The 12518-nt window shown below is 46.6% G+C and overlaps 1 pseudogene; it reads left to right on the plus strand.

Annotated features, from left to right (window-relative positions):
* Positions 1-270: 270 nt before the first annotated feature.
* LOC123781901 (nucleoside diphosphate kinase D, mitochondrial pseudogene) lies at positions 271-977 on the plus strand (annotated as a pseudogene).
* The last annotated feature ends 11541 nt before the right edge of the window (positions 978-12518 follow it).

Consider the following 12518-nt stretch of genomic DNA (forward strand, 5'->3'; position numbering starts at 1 on the left):
TCTGAACCTCACCGCCCCTCCTGGAGGTGATCAGTGGAGTCCCCCAGTAGTGAGGCCAGAGAGGACTTCCAAGCTCACCTGGTTCAACCCCCAGAGGAGGAAACAAGGGGGGGCTCCTGGAAACTTGGCTGGCCAAGCAGAGCCTGGAACCCGTTCTCTTCTACCACAACAGATGGTCTCGAGCTAAACAAGCATAAAGACACTGGGCTTTCTAATAACCGAAATGTACAAACTCCAGGCGCTCAGCCGGCAGCCCTCGAGTGGGAGATCATGGGCAGCCTCTTGGAACACACCGCGGAGCCTGGCCTGCTGAGTGGCTCTCAGCCCCAGGCCCGAGCCTGCTCACATGCCCCCACTCGGGAGGGTCCTCCGGACCCGGGAGCAGACCCTGGTTGCAATGAAGCCAAATGGGGTGGAGCAGCGGCTTGGTGGGGATGTGACCCAGTGGTTTGAGAGGAGAGACTTGAGGCTGGTGGGGAGAGTCCTTGCCAAGCACTACCATGCCCTGCGGAGGAAGCCCTTCTATCCGGGCCTCATCACCTACAGGAGCTCTGGCCTGTGGCAGCCATGGTCTGGGAAGACCCCCCGTGTGCTCTGCTCCTCAAGGGCCATGATAGGACTGGGACACACCGGGCCGCCCCCGGCACGATCAGGGGGGACTTCAGCATCGGCATCAGCAAGAACATCATCAGCACCAACGACTCCGTGGCGGGGCCCAGAGGGAGATCCAGCTCTGGCTCCGGGGCAGTGAGCCGGTGCACTGGGCGGACGAAGGCCACAAGGCAGCATCCACCCAGCCTGAGCGTTTCAGCTGCCCTCAGCCACCCCAGCAGCCACCTAGCGTCGACCACCTCTGTCGACAAGAACTTGAACCCACACCCAGGGTCTGCCCCTCTGTCCCAGACCACCTCCCTATCCACCTTCTGCCCCACCCCAGCCCAGAGGGGTTGAGCAACCAAACTTCATGTGCCTTTTAGTATCTTAAGGCAGCAAGAAATTGAACCAAATCCTTTCTGGACCAAAGTGCCAGACAACCTTTGGGGTGTCTCCAGAAGTGTATAGTGTGACCTCCCTTCCCCCGAAGTGGGGGTGGGGGGACATTAAAATCCACTGTGTCGTGCATGGTGGCGCTCTGCTCATTACAGTTCCCGCCATCTCTGAGGTAGCGATGAGGACTTTATGCAAAGTTGTTAAGAGTTTGAGAGTAGAAATAAAGCTTACCCTCTCATACACCTTAATTAATTAATTAATTAAAATTAATTAGGGGCGCCTGGGTGGCTCAGTGGGTTAAGCGTCTGCCTTTGGCTCAGGTCGTGATCATGGGGTCCTGGGATTGAGCCTCCCATCAGGCTCCCTGCTCAGTGGGGAGCCTGCTTCTCCCTCTCCCTCTGTCCTTGCCCCCCCCATTCGTGCATGCTCGCTTGCTCACTCAAATAAATAAAATCTTTTAAACATGAATTAATTGATTAAATGTAATTAAAATTAATTAGTTGATTAAACTTAATTAAAATAAAATGTACACACTCCACTGTGAAATATGTCGGGTTGGCCCGGTGGTGGGCTCCGTCTGGGGGGTGGGGCGCAGGCACGCTGGATTTCTCATCCATCACCTGGCCTGAGAGCAGCATCACCTTTTCCGGCCTCTGTTTCACCACAGAGCTATTTCAGTCCGAGTTTCCAGCTGCTCTTGCCACCTCACCAAGATAAAGGTCACTGCAAAAGTCTCTCACTCAGGGACAAAAAAAAAGCCAAGGAGATTCTGGACAACCGTCAGGCACACGCAGGGGCTCTGGCATGGAGCTGCTGGGCTAGGAGGGCAGTGTAGCCATCACTTTCCCTCCACGGGCTGAGACCAGAATGGTACAAGATTTCTCTGAGCAATTCTAGAAGGACAAATGGCTCCTCTGCTTTCCCTTTCACCTTTCCCCAGACCCCCATCCTCACCTGCCCCCACACCTTCCCTCGCAGAGCTTGGCGACGTGAAAAACACAGACCCATAAACTCTTCCTCTCGGCACTGAGCCCAGGTGGCAAAACAGGAAGCATCTTCTTGTTAAGACAAACCCATTGTGTTCTCTGTGCACGCGTGTCCTGACAAGTGGCAGGAAACCGCCACCGGGCCGTGGCAACAGGTGTCAGGGTGACCTGAGGCCTCATGCTAGTCTGTGCCCGTCCCTCCTTCCCTTTTCTTCCTCCTGGAGAGCTGCCTCCTTCCCCCTGCGGCCCAACAGCTCTTCACCTCACCCTGTTGCTCCTTTCCCTCATGGTGGCCCAAGGCCTGAGAAGGACCTTCAAAAGCCCTCCACCCTAGAAGCATGGTAGCCTCTCTCCAAATAGAATTCTTAATACTGAGCAACCAACACAAAATACGCACATACGCTGGAATGAAGAGAGCTGCTTCTTTAGATGTTCAGATTACAAAATTCTAGGTAAGTTCAAAGCAGAACCTTTCTCAAATTTGGGGCGTCCCTGTCTGGCTGGAGCCCTAAATCAATACCGAGCTACCCAGCCCTGATGGAGGCCCACTCTCTTTGGCTTCCACAAAGGAAGAGATTGTTCCCAAGTTATAAAAAACCAAAACAGGGATTGGAGGTGGAGGGAGGAATTAGAGGTACCATCTTGGACTTGATCTGCTTGGCCAGAGGGACTGGAAGCTGTAGGACGCTCTGGGTAGAGCCAAGAAATGCGTGCTTGGACCAGAGCTCCAGACGCAAGCAAGGCAGGACTTAGTTTCTGCATCTGGCTCCCTCCAGGGGACTCGGGGTGCGCTTCCTTCTGGTAGATCTCTCCAGATCTCTCCTTCCAGAGAAGATCTCTCTTCTTTCTTGCCCTGTTCAACTCGCCCTGTTCTTTCTTATGGTAGCAGAAGGGTGAGTTTATGGTAGGCTAAGTTATTCCCTTTTTTTTTTTTTTTACATTTTTTCCAGTTTTACTGAGATCTAACGGACATACAGCCCTGTATGAAGTTCAAGGTGCACAGCATCGTGACTTGGTTTATACGTATTTAGAAATGTGAAATGATTACCAGAATTAGTTAACATCTATCATCTCATAGATAGCAAAAAAATTTTTTCTGGTGATAAGAACTCTTAAGATTTGCTCTCTTAGGAACTTTCAAATATACTATCAGCATCACCGACACTGACCACGTCTCCCACCACATTCCTGCTCAGTCTTCCCTGCTCCTGCGCTCTTCCCACCTGATCTTGTGGTCTGATGTGTCAGCTCACGCCTAAGCTTGACCAAGATAAATGCACTTTTATTAACGTTGTTGAGAGATTTCAGCCAGGAGAGAGGGAAAGCCAGACTTTTTTTTTTTTTAAGATCTTATTTATTTGTTTGACAGAGAGAGACAGCCAGTGAGAGAGGGAACACAGGCAGGGGGAGTGGGAGAGGAAGAAGCAGGCTCCTAGCAGAGGAGCCTGATGTGGGGCTTGATCCCAGGACCCTGGGATCACGCCCTGAGCCAAAGGCAGACGCTTAACGCCTGAGCCACCCAGGAGCCCCAGAAAGCCTGACTTTTTAATACTATTGTCAGACATGCCTTTGGTTTTTTATTTCTTCTGGATTCTGCCTTCAGTCAATATCCTCCATTCTGAATGTCTTATTTAATATACATGATAAGACCGGTTCATTGAATGTAGGCCTTTAGAAGCTTATCTTGAAAAATCAGTATTTTTCCAGTTTGTTGACAGAATTTGCATATGGACTCCATTTCACTTGAGAAGACTGGATGGGTGTCATCAGTAAACAGTACATCGCTCTTTACAAATTCTAGCAGCGTAGGTGCTTAGCTGGTAAACACAGCCCTAGCTAATTGGTTCAGAAAAAGGAGTTTGTTGAAAAGATAGGAGGTGGGCCCAAGAGTTGGTAAGAAACAGTAAGACCACGGTCAGGGCTTTACAGACAGAAAAGTTCAGCTACGTTATTCTTTACCTTCTAGGCCACCAAGTCATCAGTTGGTGGTTGAACTGAATAACTAGGAAGGTTTCTTCCAGATCTTCTTCCCTGCTCCTTCTCAGAAAACTTCGTTCATGGGTAGGACTTCCCCAAAAGCAGAGCGCACATTCTCAGAGAACGGGACAGGGTGCAGGAAGACTTGTCTGAGGGCGTTTTTTCCAGGCAAGGAGGGGACAGCCATGGCCTGTGTCTTTCAGGTCATGCCTAGTGTCAGGCTGGCATGGTGGGAAAAGCCCCTTAGTTTGGAGTCAAAGGTCAAGTCACTTCTTCTCTTTGAAATCTCAGTTTCCTCATTCAGAAAACTGAAACCTAGCGAACAGAGCAACACTGAAGGCTACATGGGTAAGCTACAAGAATGTGCTTAGAAACATGGAAGCCCTATGCAAATGTGGAGGCTTGTTACTTCCCATTAGTTGGCATGCTCTGTGGTCATGAGTTGACCAACATAGCTTATTGGGTCTTCAAGTCCTAGCACTTGACCCAATCCCTGGCAGAACAGGAGCTCAGTAAACAGATGCTGGATGAGTGGATGGATGGACAAATGGACAAGCAGAGTAGCTGGGAACAGTCAATTCTAGGAAATGCTTTGCACACCATCCTTCGACACGTCACAATGGCAAAGAGAGATTCGCTCTGAAGACATGGCAAAAGCAAAAGATGTCTCATGTGCCAAACACAACCTCCCTCTGGTAACAGGGTGTAAATCTGACCCACAGGCTACATCTCTCCTGCAAGAAGGCCAAGTTCAACAGTGGGGCTCTCCCGGTGTCCTGAACTCCCGAATTGAGCAATTCTGAGAAAGCAAGCAACCTGTTCAAGGTCTGCTGGGCAACACTTCTGGCCTGGGCACTTGCTCCTGACCACTTGCCATTATCCTCCTTTCTTCCCCTGGGTCGATCCTACTGGTCTGAGATGGCATATTTCACACGGCCTCCCCTACATGCTCCTGTGGCATCTTGGGCCTGCCCCACCCCCACCTGTTAGTTCTCACCACATTGTACTATATTCTGTCTTCTATTGCTTGTTTAAATATTATGAAATGTTTAATACCTGTATAAAGAATAATACCATTCTGGGTACCTCTCTATTTGCATCCTCTTCCCTTCCCATATTGAGTTGAATGTATACCTTTTCATGCATGTTTTTATACTTTTAGTGCTTATACTTTTACACTGCCTCTTAATTTTTCCATCTTCCCCACTGTTATGGAATAAACGTTTCTGTCCCTCCAAACTCCATATGCTGAAGCCCTAACCCCCAGGGTGGCAACGTTTGGAGTTGGACCCTATAAAGGCAGTAATTAAGGTTAAATAAGGTCCTAAGAATGGGGCCCTGATCCAACAGGATTAATATCCTTATAAGAAGAGATACCAGAGGGGCACCTGGGTGGCATAGTCGTTAAGCGTCTGCCTTCGGCTCAGGGCGTGATCCCGGCATTATGGGATCGAGCCCCACATCAGGCTCCTCAACTATGAGCCTGCTTCTTCCTCTCCCACTCCCCCTGCTTGTGTTCCCTCTCTCGCTGGCTGTCTCTATCTCTGTCAAATAAATAAATAAAATCTTTAAAAAAAAAAAAGAAGAGATATCAGAGCCCTCTCTCCCTCTCTCCTCTTCTCTCCTCGCCCCTTTGCACACACTGAGAAAAGGCCATGTGAGGATATAGCAAGAGGGTACCAGGATATAGCAAGAGGGTAGCAGGAAGAGAGGCTGACTCTGTTGGACCCTGATCTGCAGCTCCCAGGCTCCAGAAATGGGACGAAATACATTTCTATTGTTTAAGCTACCCAATCTATGGTATGTTGTCAGCCTGAGCTGACTAATCCACCCACTATGCCCCAAGTGACTTAGGTAAGACCAGGGACCATGGGTGTTCATCCTTGTATTTGTGGAGTCCAGAGCCATGCCTGACACGTAAGTGCTTGTGAAATATATTTGTAAAATGAATGAGTGAAGTCACTGCAGAACCAAAACAGAAGTCCTGGGGCCTATTCCCTGTGAGTGAAGTGTTCTCTGCTCCGCCATAATACAGGTCCTATTCAAGCTCCTGCTGAGACCAGCGTCTGCGGTCAATTCCCACCAAAGTCAATTTAAAAGGAAGAAAGGAGCTCCCAAGAAAGAGGTGGAGGGAACGCTGGCATCTCAGGAAAGTCACTTTATTAATCAATTAAGTGTTTATTAGGCACCTGCTTATCAGGTATTCAGCGCTGAGCCGCCTCTGTTTCTGTGGGGCAGTCTTTAAAAAAGTCTCCACTCCCCAGTCTGTGGGGAGTGGAGCCCACTCCCACAAGCCCCTGAGCATCAGTAAGGGGCTTCACTTCTGGAGTCCCTGCTTTGACTTTTAAGATTCTCCAGAGGGAAAAAAGGTGGGGGGGCCTGGTCGGTTAAGCATCCGCCTCTTGATTTCAGCTCAGGTCATGATCTCAGGGTCATGAGATCGAGCCCTGCGTCGGGCTCTGTGCCCATCAGGGAGTCTGCTGGAGATGCCTTCTCTCCCTCTGCCCCTCTTCCTGTTCGTGTTCTCCCCAACCCGCCTCTCTCTCTCTCAAATAAATAAATCAATCTTAAAAAAAAAAAAAAAGATTCTCCAGAAGGAAAGAGGCAGCAGTCTCAAGAAGTCGGCTTCAAGTCTCCTGCTAGACATGCAACACACATTCTATAACAAGTGGGCTGGGGCAGAAACTTCCATGAGAGAGGACATCACCCAGGGGACCCATTATTGAACTATTATTGAACTATACCAAATTATACTAAAAATTGGGTTTTTTTTAAATCACAGCACTTATTTGAGGCAATGCAAAGACATCTCAGAAAAGTACACAGCACAATTTTGTTTTCAAGAAGCATGAAGTCTACTCCAGAATAGAAAATAGTTCACATGCCAATTTGGGTGTCCCCAGAGTAAAGTGCTAAGGAAGTTCGGGGAAGAAAGGGCAGTGGAAGTGGGCCATCCTGGGCCTCCATGGGCGGGATGGGACTTGGAAAGTCATACTGGGTTCCTCTATACCGTACCTGCCATTAAGAATGTGTTCACAGTGAGTAGTCACTGATTGCATGCTATCATGAAGAAGGAAAGTTCACGATCAGTGTTGAAAAATACTAGGGAATCCCCATGGTCTTGCTCAGAGGCCAGCTAGGAAACTGAAATTGAAGGCTCTCAGGCCACAGCCATGCAATGTCCATATAGCCAGAGTTGGAGGGACCGGGTAGGACAGTGAGAGGAGGGAAAGGGTTTGGAGGGAGCACCACCACTTAGCATCAGGCCGAGGCTGCTAGGGAAACCAGAATCAGCAGCGCTTCTGCACCGACAATGTGCGGCACCTGCCACAAAATTCTCCAGTCCTTCCCGGTATACTTGTGGACCTTCTACGGGGGCCTATGCCAGCTAGAGAACCAAAGAAAATCCCTAAGGATAACAAGAAATATCCTGAAAAGAGAGCCTGAGCCTTATGCGGTCCAATCCCATGATTTTCAGATGGACAGCCAAGAACCAGAGAGTGGAAGTGACTTGCCCAAAGTCATATAGTCAGTTACGGCCGAGGCAAGGCTGGAACACAGGTCTTCTGCCTCTAAGTTTTTATTTCTTAGAAGCATCTGGCACATGGAAAAGGGCTGCAGGAGGAAGCTTCTGGAATAATTCCAAACTGAAGTTGCCCTGCCCTTCCTTACCAACACCCTGCCAGAGATAACGCCTGAGAGTCCTTTTTACTTAGTTCAAGAGATTTCCTATATCCCTAAAAATAAAATGGGCTCCAAATGCCAGTGATGAGAGTAGTTAAAACCTTTGGATTGGAGAGAAGGTTCAGTGAGGGCTTCTTGTGCTTCCACTTGGGGCATGTGGGATAATGGGAGTGGTTAGGCCGTGAGCAGGATGCCACAAGAAAGTTCTGCACTTCAGTCTCAGATGGCAAAGCTTAGGTGTCTTCTAGGCATCCCAGTCTCCCCCCTTTACACTTGAGAAAACTGAGGCCCAGAGGGGGGAAGCAACTTGCCCAAGATCATACAGAGAGCTAACTTCATTGCACTATACCCCAACAGAATGTTCATCCGTCTGGGGAGAAGAAACCCTATTCTATCTACTTGTTCATCTGCCTTCCTGCCCTGGGCGATCTGGGATTTCTTTCCCTTATTTTAGGTAAAGCATCATGTCATGCTTGGTCTTGGTCATAACTGTAGGGAAAGGGGGTATAATCTAACCTTAAATTCTTCTGTGTCTTAAACTCTTTGGGGACAGGAATCACCATGTATCAGTCAGGGTTGAAGCAAACAAGAGCCACTCTAGGTATTTGAAACAAAAGCAACTCAATATAGGGAGCCAGTTATCCAGGTGATGGAAGAGCTGAGAAGTCAAACGAGGCATGGTGAGGCCACCCAGAGATTAATAACAGCAGGAAGTCGCCAGTATCCCCAGAGCTGGAGAGACATAGGAAGAAGGTAGTATTACCAGAGCCCAGAAACTAGGGCAGGATCTGGAGCCAGGGTGGGGGTACTCATCAGGTGCTGGCCCCACAGAGGCTGATGGATGCTAGGATCACAGACAAGGAGCCACTGCTGGGGGTGCCTCCGGGAGCAGAGAAGGAAGCATCCTAGTGATGGAAAAAGCTAGACTGTGCAGACAACACCCAAAGAGGAGTTTGAAAGGCTATACTATTATCAAACAAAATAGACTTTAAGACAAAAATTGATTATAGAGACAAAGAACATTTTATCATGCTAAAAGAGTCAATCCATCAGAAAGACATAACAAATAAACATATATGCACCCAAAAAACAGAGCTCAAAGACACACGAAGCAGACACTGACAGGACTGAAGGGAGAAATACGCAATTCAACAATCATGGTTGGAGACTTCAATATTCTACTTTCAATAATGGATATAACAACCAGGCAGTCGATCAATAAGGAAACAGAAAACTTAAGCAGCACTATAAATCAACCAGACCTGACGGATACTATGGACTACTTCACCCAACAAGAGCAGAATACATTTTCTTCCCAGGTGCACATGGAACATTCTCCAAGACAGACCTTATGTTCGGATATAAAATGAATCTCGGGGCGCCTGGGTGGCTCAGTCGTTAAGCGTCTGCCTTCGGCTCAGGGCGTGGTCCTGGAGTCCTGGGATCGAGCCCCACATCAGGCTCCTCTGCTGGGAGCCTGCTTCTTCCTCTCCCACTCCCCCTGCCTGTGTTCCCTCTCTCGCTGGCTGTCTCTCTCTCTGTCAAATAAATAAATAAAATCTTTAAAAAAAAATAAATAATAAAAAATAAATAAATAAATAAATAAATAAATAAATAAAATGAATCTCAATAAATTTAAAAGAATTGAGATCATACAAATGATAGTCTCTGACCACAATCAATAACAGAAGGAAATGTTAAGAGTCCACAGACATGTGGAAATAGAACAGCATACTCCTGGGGCGCCTGGGTGGCACAGCGGTTAAAGCGTCTGCCTTTGGCTCAGGGCGTGATCCTGGCGTTATGGGATCGAGCCCCACATCAGGCTCCTCTGCTATGAGCCTGTTTCTTCCTCTCCCACTCCCCCTGCTTGTGTTCCCTCTCTCGCTGGCTGTCTCTATCTCTGTCAAATAAATAAATAAAATCTTAAAAAAAAAAAAAAAAGAACAGCATACTCCTAAATAATCAGTGGGCCTAAGAACTCACAAGGGAAATTAGAAAATACTTTGAGATGAATGAAAATGAAAACACAACATATCAACACCAATGGGATGCAGCTAAGTGAGTGCTTGGAAATGTATAGGTATAAATGCCTCTATTAGGAAAAAAGAAAAGAAGAAGAAGAAGAAGAAAGGTCTCACATAAAGAACCTAACCTTTCACCTTGAGAAATCAGAAAAAAAAAAAAAGACCAAACTAAACCTGAATCAAGCAGAAGGAAAGAAATGATAAAGACGAGAACAGAACCAAATGAAATAGAGAATAGGAGAAAGTAGGGAAAATCAATAAAACCAAAAATTAGTATGTTGAAGAGATTTACAAAACTGACAGATCTTTAATTACACTTACCGTGATACCCAAACCACACAAAGACATCATAAGAAAACGAAACTACAGGGGCACCTGAGTGGCTCAGTCAGTTAAGTGGCTGCCTTTGGCTCAGGTCATGATCCCAGGGTCCTAGGATTGAGCTTCCCTGCTCAGCAGGGAGTCTGCTTCTCCCTCTGTCTCTCCCTCCATTCATGCACTCTCTTTCCCTCAAATAAATAAATAAAATCTTTTTTAAAAAGTTAAAAAAAAAAAGGAAAGAAAACTACAGACCATTATCGCTTATAAATTTAGAAGCAAAAATCCTCAACAAATTATTAACACCACAATCCAGCAACATATAAAAAAAGATTATATACCATGACCCAGTGATTTATCCCAGGAATTCAAGGTTGGTTCAACATATAAAAATCAATCCACAAATTTTCCATATTTAATAGAACAAGGGACAAAAAAAACAGAAAAACATTTAACAAAGTCCAACATACTGGGAATAGAAGGGAACACGATATCTAGAAATTAACTCAAAATGGATCAGAGCTAAATGTCAAACTAGAAGCATAAAACTCTCAGAAGAAAACACAGGAATTAATTAAATCTTCTTGAACTTGAATTAGGCAATGGTTTTTTAGATAGAACACCAAAAGCACAAGTGACGAAAGAAAATAAATGAATTGGGCCCCAAAATTTTAAAGTTGTATGCTTCAAAGAACACCATCAAGAAGGTGAAAAGATATTCCACAGAATGGAAGAAAATATTTACAAGTACTGTATCTGATAAAGAACTTGAGGAACTCTTAACAACTCACACTAAAAACAAATAACCCAATTTAAAAATGAGCAAATGATTTATTTATTTTTAAAGATTTTATTTATTTTTATTATTTGAGAGTGAGAGAGAGCACGAGTGGGGTGAAGGGCAGAGGGAGAAGCAGACTCCCCACTGAGCAGGTAGCCTGATCTGGGACTCGATCCCAGGACTCCAGGATCGTGACCTGAGCCAAAGGCAGATGCTTAACCAACTGAGCCACGCAGGCGCCCTGGGCAAATGATTTAAATAGATGTTTCTCCAAAGAAAATATAGAAATGGTCAATAAGCACATGAAGAGGTGCTCAACATCATTAGGGTAATGCAAATCAAAACCACAATGAGATACCATCTCCTAACCACCAGAAGACTAGAATCAAAAAGACAATAACAGGTTTTGTCAAGGATCCTTCCTATATTGAACCATATGTGGAAACGTCGTATATTGCGAACGGGAATGTAAAATCATAAGGCCACTACGGGAAAGAGTTTGACAGTTCTTCAAAATGTTAAACATGGAGGGCGCCTGGGTGGCACAGTCAGTCAAACATCTAACTCTTGATTTCAGCTCAGGTCATGAGATCCAGCCCCACATCGGGCTCTGCGCTCAGCATGGAGTCTGCCTGAGATTCTCGCTCTCCCACCGCCCCTGCCCCTCCCCCTTTGCACACATGCTCTCTCTCTCTCAAATAAATAAATCTTTTTAAAAAAATGTTAAACATGGAATTGCCATATGACCTTTCATTTCCACTCCTAGGTACGCACCCAAGAGAGATAAAAACATTTATCCGCACAAAAACTGGTACGTGAATGTTCATAGCAGCATTATTCATAAGAGCCAAAAAGTAGAAACCATCCAAACGTTGATAAACCAAATGCAGTATATCCATACGATGGAATATTACTGGGCCATGAAAAGCAGTGAGGGTACGAGACGGGCTGTAACGTGGATGAATCTTGAAAACATGGTGCTACGTGAGAGAAGCCGGACATAAAGGCCACAGATTATATAAATCTACTTATACGAAGAGTCCACAAGAGGCAAATCTATCGAGATGGAAAAACTGGTGGCTACCAGGGGCTGGGGGCAGGGTTGGAGGGGAGATGGGGCGTCATTGCTGATGAATAGGGGGAGGTGATAAAAAATCTAAAGTTGATGGTGGCACAACTCTGTGACTATACAAAATCATTGACTGGTACACTTTAAAAGGGTGGGTTTTATGTATGTGTGTGTGTGTGTGTGTGTGTGTGAGTTATATCTCAAGAAAGGTGTCAGAAACATTCTGACATAGCCCTTCTCCTCTACCGTCCGTCATCTGCCAGTGCCTCCCATTGGCCAAACCTACCCGAGAAGCTGGAGGGCAAAGTAGTTTGGGAAATGTAGTTTTCTGTGACACTGAGCCGGGCAAGGGAGGGATGGGCATAATCCCTCACTCGCCTCGGACTCCCTGGCCTGTGATATTCAGGCTTAAACATGTGTCAAATCAATAACTGGCCCCTATTCTCTTGCCTTGGGCTGGGATCCTTGTCTGCTGGGCTACACGGGGGGCTTTTTGAATATAAATAACCTGATGAGTCATGATCCTGTGACCAGTGAGTGGGCTGTCACTGTCACCTTCTCATACCCCTTGATTCTAGAAGGCACTTCGGGGCCATGGTTGAGGTCGGATTGGAGGGAGGAGCTGGGGTAGGAGGGGCAGAGAAGAGGGTGGCTCCTCTCACAACTTAAAAGCACTTCCTCCCCAG

This window comes from Ursus americanus, chromosome 23 (genome assembly GCF_024610735.1).
Source record: "Ursus americanus isolate L20-20 chromosome 23, mUrsAme1.1.p, whole genome shotgun sequence".
In the NCBI taxonomy this organism is placed as follows: Eukaryota; Metazoa; Chordata; class Mammalia; order Carnivora; family Ursidae; genus Ursus; species Ursus americanus.